The sequence below is a fragment of the Dermochelys coriacea genome, chromosome 11, assembly GCF_009764565.3.
Source record: "Dermochelys coriacea isolate rDerCor1 chromosome 11, rDerCor1.pri.v4, whole genome shotgun sequence".
Taxonomy (NCBI): Eukaryota; Metazoa; Chordata; order Testudines; family Dermochelyidae; genus Dermochelys; species Dermochelys coriacea.
The window spans coordinates 48,854,697-48,864,362 of NC_050078.2; positions in this window are offsets into that span (position 1 = coordinate 48,854,697).

Sequence of the window (9,666 nt, forward strand, 5' to 3'; positions counted from 1 at the left end):
CAGTGGCAGGAGATGGGATACAAGAAGGGGAGGGCTCTGAGTCACTACAGAGAATTCTTTCCCAGGTGTCTGGCTGGTGGGTCTCACCTACATGGTCAGGGTCTAACAGATTACCATATTTGCGGTCTGGAAGGAATTTCCCCCAGGTCAGACTGGCAGAGACTCTGGGGTTTTTTTGGCTTTCTTTTGCAGCATGGAGCACAGATCACTCACTGGTTTGACTTGGTAGATTCTCTGTAACTTGAAGTCTTTAAATCAAGATAAGAGGATTTCAGTGATTCAGTTAGAGGTTATGGACCTATTACAGGAGTGAGTGGGTGAGGTTCTGTGGCCTGCAACATGTAGGGGGTCAGACTAAATGATCAGGATGGTCCCTTCTGGCCTTAGTCTATGATTCAGTGTTCCACACAAAGGCCATGAGAATTATAATGCTGAAACAAACTGTTTGTTTAACTGTCTGGGGCAGGAGCTCTCTGTTTGTTCTGTTTTTCTACAGGGTTTAGCACAATAGGGTCCTGCTCCAGACTGGGTCTCCTAGGTACTACAGTAATATAAATAATCAATAATCATCACATTTCTGGTGCATGCTAAAGAGCTCCACAGTTTTTATGACTCTGAGGGTTGACACGCTCAAGGTTCTAAAGAGTATGCGGTAGTACATATAGCACTTGATTCTGATGTCACACATTTAATAATGCTGGTTATTAGAACAACTCCTTTGCGATGGCAGGAGCAATTTTTCCTTAACATCTCTTATAGCAAAACAGAATATATGGAGAAATTGGAAGTCTGCCTCTTTGTTGTTTATACCTGAGTGGGACAGCGGTATGAAAGCCTTAGCAAAACTGAGAGGTAAACGCTCCTGAATATTTTCACCAGGTAGAAGCACCTGAACACATGGATAGTGAGTGTGCCCCACAATGTGATTAACCTTTTTACAGTGCTTCTGTGTATTCATGGCAGTGTCAGCTCCTCTTTAGTGGCTCACTCTAGATCAGCAAAACTGTGTGACTACTGCTAATAAAAAGGCAGATCCCACTAACCCTCAACATACTATTGCTCTGGGATGTGCCTGAAAAGAAAAAAAAGTGGAGTAAGTGCCACTATGGCATTGATGGTAAAACTTACATTCTAGGGCAAAAGAAGAGACTTCCCCCTTCATTTCCAGGGCCTAGGTTCTCTGAAGTTCCCATTCGAAAGATGCCTACCCTGAACATAGCACACAGCTCCTTCTGACTCAAATATGTCCTATTCTGCTCCCTGCCCAGATACCAGAACCACCCCCCAGCTGCATCACTGATGCCTGATACCACTAGAAAAGGGATTGGGTGCTTTGGGAGAGTATCAGTCAACCACCGTTTTCTTCTACCATCTCTCTCGTGTTCATCCTCCTCCCTAGCTTTAGTAACTTCTGCTCTCCATACTATTCAGCAGCTGCTTGTCTCTAGTTAATATGAGTATGTATCTGTATAATTAATTGTAATGTTAACTGTGGGAACATGGTGTATTTGTGAGCTAGTTAAGAATATTTATGAGCTAGTTAAGGTTACGGTGAACCTTTAATGAACTTTGAGAAAGAGTTACAGGCTGGAACGTGACCCAGGCAAACTGGCAACACCAGACTTTGTTGACAACAGATAGCGGACAGCTGTGCTCCAATCAAGAGGAAGGACGCACGTGCATAGCCCGTGCTGAGGCTGCTCGACCAACGAGATGTCTCCGTGACCGGGTGATGGACTTTGGAGAGGGTTGAAAATATTATGTAAAAGGAATGTATAAAAGCAATGAGAAATAACAGATAAACGGCTTAGCTACCAACCATATTAGCTGTTGTGTTTTGTCCGGCTCGCATGAAACCCCACAAATGGTGACCCCGACGTGATCCCTTCTGAAAAGGCAAGGGTTCTAGCCGCGGCAGGAGGCACCGGCTTTTCGGCTCCTGGGTGTCCGAGAGTGACGCAAGTGCGCACAGGTGAGCGGCTTTAAGTAGCAATGGGTACCACTGTATTAGCTGAAGAGAAAACCGTGCATGAATTTTTACTTCGTATCATAGAGAGACAGGGCGAGAAAGTAACTGCAGAATCCTTGTCTCATCTGCTGAAATGGGGACAGAGGAGAGGGTTTCTGAAGAGGCCAAACCATGCTTTTGATGGACAAGTGTGGGAGCGATTGGGACAGGATCTTTGGGACTCCGTTGCCCATGGGAATAAGGAGGCTGTGTCCCTTAGCCAGACTTGGCGCAAGGTTAAGAAAGCTATAGCGGCCCTTGCAGCTGAGGCGGAGGTGCAAGCGACGGTTTCTGAGATGTTCCGCCCCAAACCTAAGGATGATCCCCCACTGGTTCTTCCTGTGGGGGCTCGAGACTTTTTCGGTACCCCCGAGACCGTGATTCCTGTGGCTCCCTCCGCGCCCGTCCCGACGCCAGACCCAAGTACTGTTCCGCTCCCACCAGATGATGTGCCTATGGATGCCACCGAGCATGTCGACCGTTCTTGGGTTAGAGATATGCCTACATATGACCCCCACCCTGTCATTTCAGATACGCTTCAGTGGGATCCGGGGCAGTCAGTGCCCCTTGCAAATACTTCTCCCGCTGTTGTTCCCCAACACGCCTCCCAGCCCGCCTATCCCGATCTTACTAAATTGACTAAATCCGACGCGTTTCTGCAGGAGATGCGCCAGCAGGGCCAGCAGCTGACTGACATGCTTTGGCAGTTGGCCCTTATGGCAGGCGATCCGCCTCCTGACCCTTCTCAGGTGGCGAAAGTACTAGGGACTCGGGGTGGTTCGCCCCCACCCCCGGTCTACTCCTCTGATGAGGAGAAGGAATCCCCTAAGTTCCCGGGGAAGAAGCGGGGAAAGGGCCCCCCAAATCCGGCGCGACGCTGGCACGGAGTGATAAAGGATGCGATTATCGAAGGGAAGTTTTTCCCTTCGGCGTACCCAATAGTGCTTGAGTCGCCCTTGCTTTACCCTGTTACTACGGAGGCCAACGGGCGCCGAAGGTGGGCCCCCCTTGATTGGAGAAGCACAGAAATCCATTATGGCGTATGGTTTAGATAATCATTATGTCCAATCTCTAATTGAGCAAGTGTTCACTAGTCAAGTTATGTGTCCTTATGACGCGCAAAAATTTGCAGATATGCTGTTGACCCCGACCCAGCACCTGTTATGGAAGGATAGCTGGCATCGCAGGGCTGAGGTGGCGATTATTCGTAATATGGATCAGCCGGACGACAGCCCCTTACGGGCGGTCACCCTAGATGTTTTGATGGGCACTGGGGAATATACCAACCCTCAACTCCAGGCCCGCCTAGACCCTGGCGTCCTACAGCAGGCGCAGGGTCTGGCGTTGGCGGCGTTTAAAGAGGTGCCCCAGATGGGAAAATCTTCCCCTCCTTATGCAAAAATTGTTCAGGGTGCGTCGGAGCCGTATTCCGCCTTTTTGGACCGCCTTCGGCAGGCCTTAGAAAGATCCCCTAACTTAACGGAGGACACCAGAGCGGCGGTGGGAATGGACTTAGCAACGTAGAATGCTAACCCTACTTGCCGTCGCATTTTGGCCTCATTGCCAAAAACAGCCTCCTTAATGGAGATGATTGAGGCATGTAACCGTGCCATGGCAGTTGAGGAGGCGGAAAAGGCTACTATTCATGCGCAGGCCCAAGCGACAGCCTTAGCCGTTGCTCTTAAACCACTCATTGGCCGTGCCCCTGGGGCCCGCGGGCCCGTTTGGCCCCCAGGTTTGTGTTTTGCCTGCGGGTGCCTCGGCCATATGAAACGAGATTGTCCTAACAGAAACGACAGGGGTGGGCAACAGATTGCGCCTTCTGTCTCTTCTCGCCCATTTGCTGGCACATGCAATCGCTGTGATAAGTTTGGGCATCGTGCTTCGGAATGCCGTTCTCACTATAAGAAGGATGGAACCCCCCTACCGGGAAATGGACAAATGAGCACTCAACGGAGGGGCGCGCGGATACAAATGCCTCCCCTTCGCCCCTTTGTCTGGAACACCTCACAGGAGCCACCGCCGGCAGTGCCAGAGTGGACCTGGCCCTCGCCGTCGACACCTCCATAGATGATGAGCAAGTGCATGTTCTCCCATCCACAGCCACGGGACCCTTGGGGTATGGGCTAAGTGCCCTGATAATCGGTCGCTCCTCCGCCTCCCGACAAGGTATTTTTGTTCTTCCGGGCCTTGTTGATGCAGATTATACCGGCCCGATAAAGATCATGGTGCATGTTTTTTGTCCTCCTGTCCTCATTTCAGCAGGCACTCGTATCGCACAATTAATCCCTTTTCAGAGCGCAGTTCCCCATACTAATCCAGTTCGTCGAGGCTCTGGTGGTTTTGGGTCTACTGGAATTCCTGAGATCGCTTTTGCAATGAAAATAACTGCCAGCAAACCGCTTCGAGACGTATGTTATAAGGGCCCCGACGGACACTTGCTTTATCATAATGCCCTTTTAGACACCGGGGCCGATGTTACTGTTCTCCCACTCCAGTCATGGCCTTCAAATTGGCCCCTGCAAGAACTTAACACCCCAGTGCGTGGCATCGGGGGAACTCAGAACACCTGTATTAGTACTGAATTTATTGCTGTTACTGACACTCAAAACCCCTCTACTGTTGCGTGGGTACGTCCATATGTTATTGCTACTTCTGTTTGGCTCCTAGGCCGGGATTGTTTGAACCAATGGGGCGTCATGCTACAAAATGAACCCCGTTTTGCTTAGCGGCCACTGATGGGCGACCGGCCCCTCGACTCGAATGGTTGACCGACTCTCCTGTGTGGGTTGCACAGTGGCCGCTTACAACAGAAAAGCTCGCCCATGTTAAAAGACTTGTAAACGAACAGTTATTGGCAGGTCATTTGGAGCCTTCCACTAGTCCCTGGAACACTCCTATTTTTACCATTCCCAAAAAATCTGGACAATGGCGCTTATTACAGGACCTCCGTGCGGTCAACGCTGTTATGAAAGATATGGGTGCCTTGCAGCCTGGGCTGCCAACCCCTACCATGATCCCCCGTGATTGGCCCCTTCTTATTGTCGATTTGAAAGATTGCTTTTTTACTATTCCCCTACATCCAATGGACCGCGAGAAATTCGCCTTTTCGGTCCCGTCACTGAATAAAGCTGAGCCCGCTGATCGTTTTCAGTGGACCGTACTCCCACAGGGCATGAAAAATTCTCCTACCATTTGCCAGCTTTTTGTGGCCTGGGCCATTGCTCCCCTTCGCCACGCACACCTTCGCTGGCTTATTTACCATTATATGGATGATCTCCTATTTGCTGGTATTGATTTGTGTCCCGATACAGCTATTCAAGAAATTCGATCCACCCTCCAGGTGGCTGACCTTGTAGTTGCCCCTGATAAAATTCAGCAGAGTTCCCCTTTTCAATACTTGGGCATGGAAATTACTGATGCCGTTGTGCGGCCCCAAAAGCTTACCTTTCATACTGATATCCGCTCCCTTTATGATGTACAGCGTTTGCTTGGAGATCTCCAGTGGGTCCACTCTATATGCGGTATTACTAATGATGATTTGCAACCCCTTTTTAGTCTGCTTCAAGGCGGACAAACTCCTACCGATCCCCGCTCCCTTTCTCCGGCTCATATTGTGACCCGTTCATTATTTATCTCCCCTATGATTCCCACACCCTTACTCATTTACTTGCGGAATCTTTGCCTTTTGCGTTGGCCCTCTTAAATTACGCTGGCCGTCTGGACAATCATTACCCCCCGCACCGTCTTTTCTCTGCTTCCCTTCCGTTGGAACGTCTGCCGCTTCTTTCTCTGGCGCCTCTCTCTGGCCTTACGGTCTTTACTGATGCCAGTGGCCGCATTGCCCGTGCCGGCCTTTTTTGGCGTAGTGCTGGCCGCTGGTGCCATGAGGCCATTGTAGCGGAAGGTTCTGTCCAAGTTCTCGAATTTTGTGCCGTTATTCGTGCTTTTGAAAAATGGCCTACCACACCTCTTAATATTGTTACTGATTCCCTGCATGTTGTTGTGGTGGTATGCCGGATGGAACGTGCCTTTCTTCGCCGCGTGCCTAATCCTGTCCTCTGGCGTGCCTTTTTACGATGATGGCACCTCCTTAATGCTCGTTTGGTCCCCTATTTTATTATGCATATCTGTAGCCATTCCGGTCTTCCTGGGTTCCTCGCGGAGGGTAACACGCGAGCCGATGCGTTTGTTAATCCCCCACAATTATATGCTCAGCTTCCTAACTCCTTTGCTCAGGCTCGCCTTTCCCATGACTTTTTTCACCAATCTGCACGCGCTCTTGCGCGTCAGTTTCGATTGCCCCTTGCAGATACCCGTGCGATTGTTGCCTCTTGTTCAGATTGTCAGAGGCATTCTCTACCCCTTTCTTTCAGTGTTAAGCCTCATGGTCTTGCCTCCCTTCAGCGCTGGCAAACTGACATTACCATTTTCCCTGAATTTGGCCACCTTCGCTCCGTTCATGTGTCTGTTGACACTTTTTCCGGCTATGTCTGGGCTACTGCCCTTTCTTCAACCGGCACTCGTGATGTTATTCGCCACTGGCAAAGTTGCTTTGCCGCTATGGGCGTTCCGGCCACCATTAAAACTGATAATGGTGCCGGTTACGTATCCCGCCGTACGGCTCATTTCCTTGCTCGTTGGGGTGTATCCCATATCACCGGGGTTCCCGGTAATTCTACGGGTCAAGCTATTATTGATCGTACTCATGCTTCGCTTAAATCCTTATTACTTAAACAAAAAGGGGGAGTAACCCCTGACCCACATCCAGATGCACTTGAGCATACCCCGCAGGCCCGTCTGTTAAAGGCCTTATATGTTTTAAATTGGTTACAGCCTGGCCAACATGACACCCCCCCCACGTTCCGGCACCTCTTTGGGTTGCCCCGGGACGAACAAATTGCCCGGCCCCAAATGCACTGGTTTGACTATCGCCAACAGATGTGGAAAGGGCCGGTGGAATTGTTAACCTGGGGAAGGGGATATGCTTGTGTTTCTACTGATGCAGGTCCCCGGTGGATCCTGGCCAAGTGGGTACGTCCGTGGCTACAGCAACCTCGCTCGCCCTTGAACCCGGCGCCTGGAGAGCAAGATCCCGCGCTTGGAGAGGAAGCATCAGAGGAGGTTGTGCTTGCGGCCATATCCTGTTTATTTCCAGAATGAGGATGTGGGTTGCCAAAATTGTTATAGTATTATTGCTTGGGTTGCAAGGGGGGCTCCTTGTACCCCTACGTGTGCGAATGACGTATAACCTATGGGAACGTCTAGCATTGATAGCCAATGTCACACACTTTTGTTTGTCTGATTCTGTGGCAGCCGGGGAACTACTGGGCACTTGTCTTGTGCCTATATGTCATCCTCCCAAAGAAATTGGCAATAACACCATGCTTGTAGCTTATGCCAATTTGTCTTCACAGTATTCGACTATGGCAAATTGGGGCCCCGCTAATTATTCCTTGCCCCCTGGGGCCCTATCTTTACATACCCCGTATCCAGCCGGGGTGAATAATGTAACGTGTGCGCGAGTGGTTAATTGCACACGCGCAAAAGTACCCATGGGCTGCCAAACCGTAAGCGCCCCCTTTTTGAATTGTACTAATGCGGTTAATGTTTCTTTTAATTATGGACATATTATTTTGCTGTCTGGTTGGTTTTTTACCTGCGGCGCACGGACTTTCAGTTATATTCCCACTAATTTAAGTCATAATACCGTATGCTGCCTTAGCCGAATGACCCTTTTGTTGCCTGGAAAGAATCAGCAGCGAAGTCGGCGGAGTGCGACCCTGCAAGATACGTGTTCAGCCGATGTTAACTTATACAGTCACTCGGAATATTTGGCCTTAATGAATGCCGTTGCAGGCATTCCTGGTTTTTCAACTTATTACACGGTATAAACTTTGAATGCATTAGCTTGCTTTGCTGTTAAGGCGCTTAATGCTACATCACAGGCAATTGCTCTTTTAAATATGGAACAGCAGGAATTGAGAGATGCCATTTTAGATAATCGAGCTGCGATTGATTTCTTATTGCTTAAGCATCCTATGGGATGTGATTCTTTTAAACATATGTGTTGCTTCAACCTTACGGATAATAGCCGATCCATTGAGGAGCGTCTGGATGAGTTGACTTCTCTCACTGAGCACATCCATCAAGATACCGGGTTTGCGGGATTTTGGGACTGGCTTACAGGGTGGTTGCCTTCTTTGGGGTGGCTTTGGCAGTTATTTGGAATTATAGTTTTTGTATGTATTGGTCTTATCTGCCTTTGTTGCTGTCTGCAATGTCTCCCCTCCTTGTTTGATATATTCCGTAAAATGCATCGCTCTGCCCCCGTTGGGTCACCCCTGTTAATGAACGAAAATTGGATGGAACTACGCAAGTGATCGGTGGTCCGTGTATCATGTAATAATAAGGGGGGAGATGTGGGAACATGGTGTATTTGTGAGCTAGTTAAGAATATTTATGAGCTAGTTAAGGTTACGGTGAACCTTTAATGAACTTTGAGAAAGAGTTACAGGCTGGAACGTGACCCAGGCAAACTGGCAACACCAGACTTTGTTGACAACAGATAGCGGACAGCTGTGCTCCAATCAAGAGGAAGGACGCACGTGCATAGCCCGTGCTGAGGCTGCTCGACCAACGAGATGTCTCCGTGACCGGGTGATGGACTTTGGAGAGGGTTGAAAATATTATGTAAAAGGAATGTATAAAAGCAATGAGAAAATAACAGATAAACGGCTTAGCTACCAACCATATTGGCTGTTGTGCTTTGTCCGGCTCGCATGAAACCCCACAGTTAACTATGAATTTGTAATATTTCTACTGCTTTGTTTTTTTTTTTTAAAGAAACTCTTATGTAGGGTTTTCCCCTATGTAACCGATAGACATTCACACCCTGAAGTTCAGCATAACGGAGTTTTTGCCTTCAATTGTTTCTACATTTTAAAAATATTTCAAGAACTGCTTTTTGGCAGGTGCCCTAAACTCGGCAAGGATGGATCCTACTCATCCCCTGGCAACTTCTCTCCCGCATCCTACTCTTTGTTGCTTCCTACCTCTCACTTTTCAGATAGTACATCCTTACTGTATCATTTCCAAGACTCTAAACTGTAGGTAGGTCCTGGAAGGTACTCCTTTAGCTATTGCCTGTTGGTTGGGTTTAAAAGAAGTAGTTATAAATACAGCTGTTTAATATGTGAGTGTCTCCAAAACCCCAAGATAATAAATCCCCACTTTTCTGAATGCAGCCTCCTCTCTTGGAAAGTGATTTCCCTAAGAACATGTGCCAGTGGTAAGAAATATATATTAAAGCTGAGGGGAGGGGGCACAGAGGAAGCAAGAGGGAAAGACAAATGTCAAAGATATTTTGGTTTTTTTCCTCTCTGTGGTCCTGATCCTTGAAAAATCCATGTGTTTAACTTTAAACATGTGAGAGTACTGCCAGTTCAGTTCACGAGCTAATAAAAACACTTCCAGTCAGATTAGACACGGATGCCAAAATCAAACTAAGAATCATATTAAAGCTAACATTCTGTCTTTAAGCTTCCTGTGAAAATAAAAAAAAACCCAGCAGATTGTGCTGACTTATAGAAGAAGTGACTATTTTACTTTTGATTTTATTACTGTGTACTACAACTTTGCCATAATTTTAAAAATTA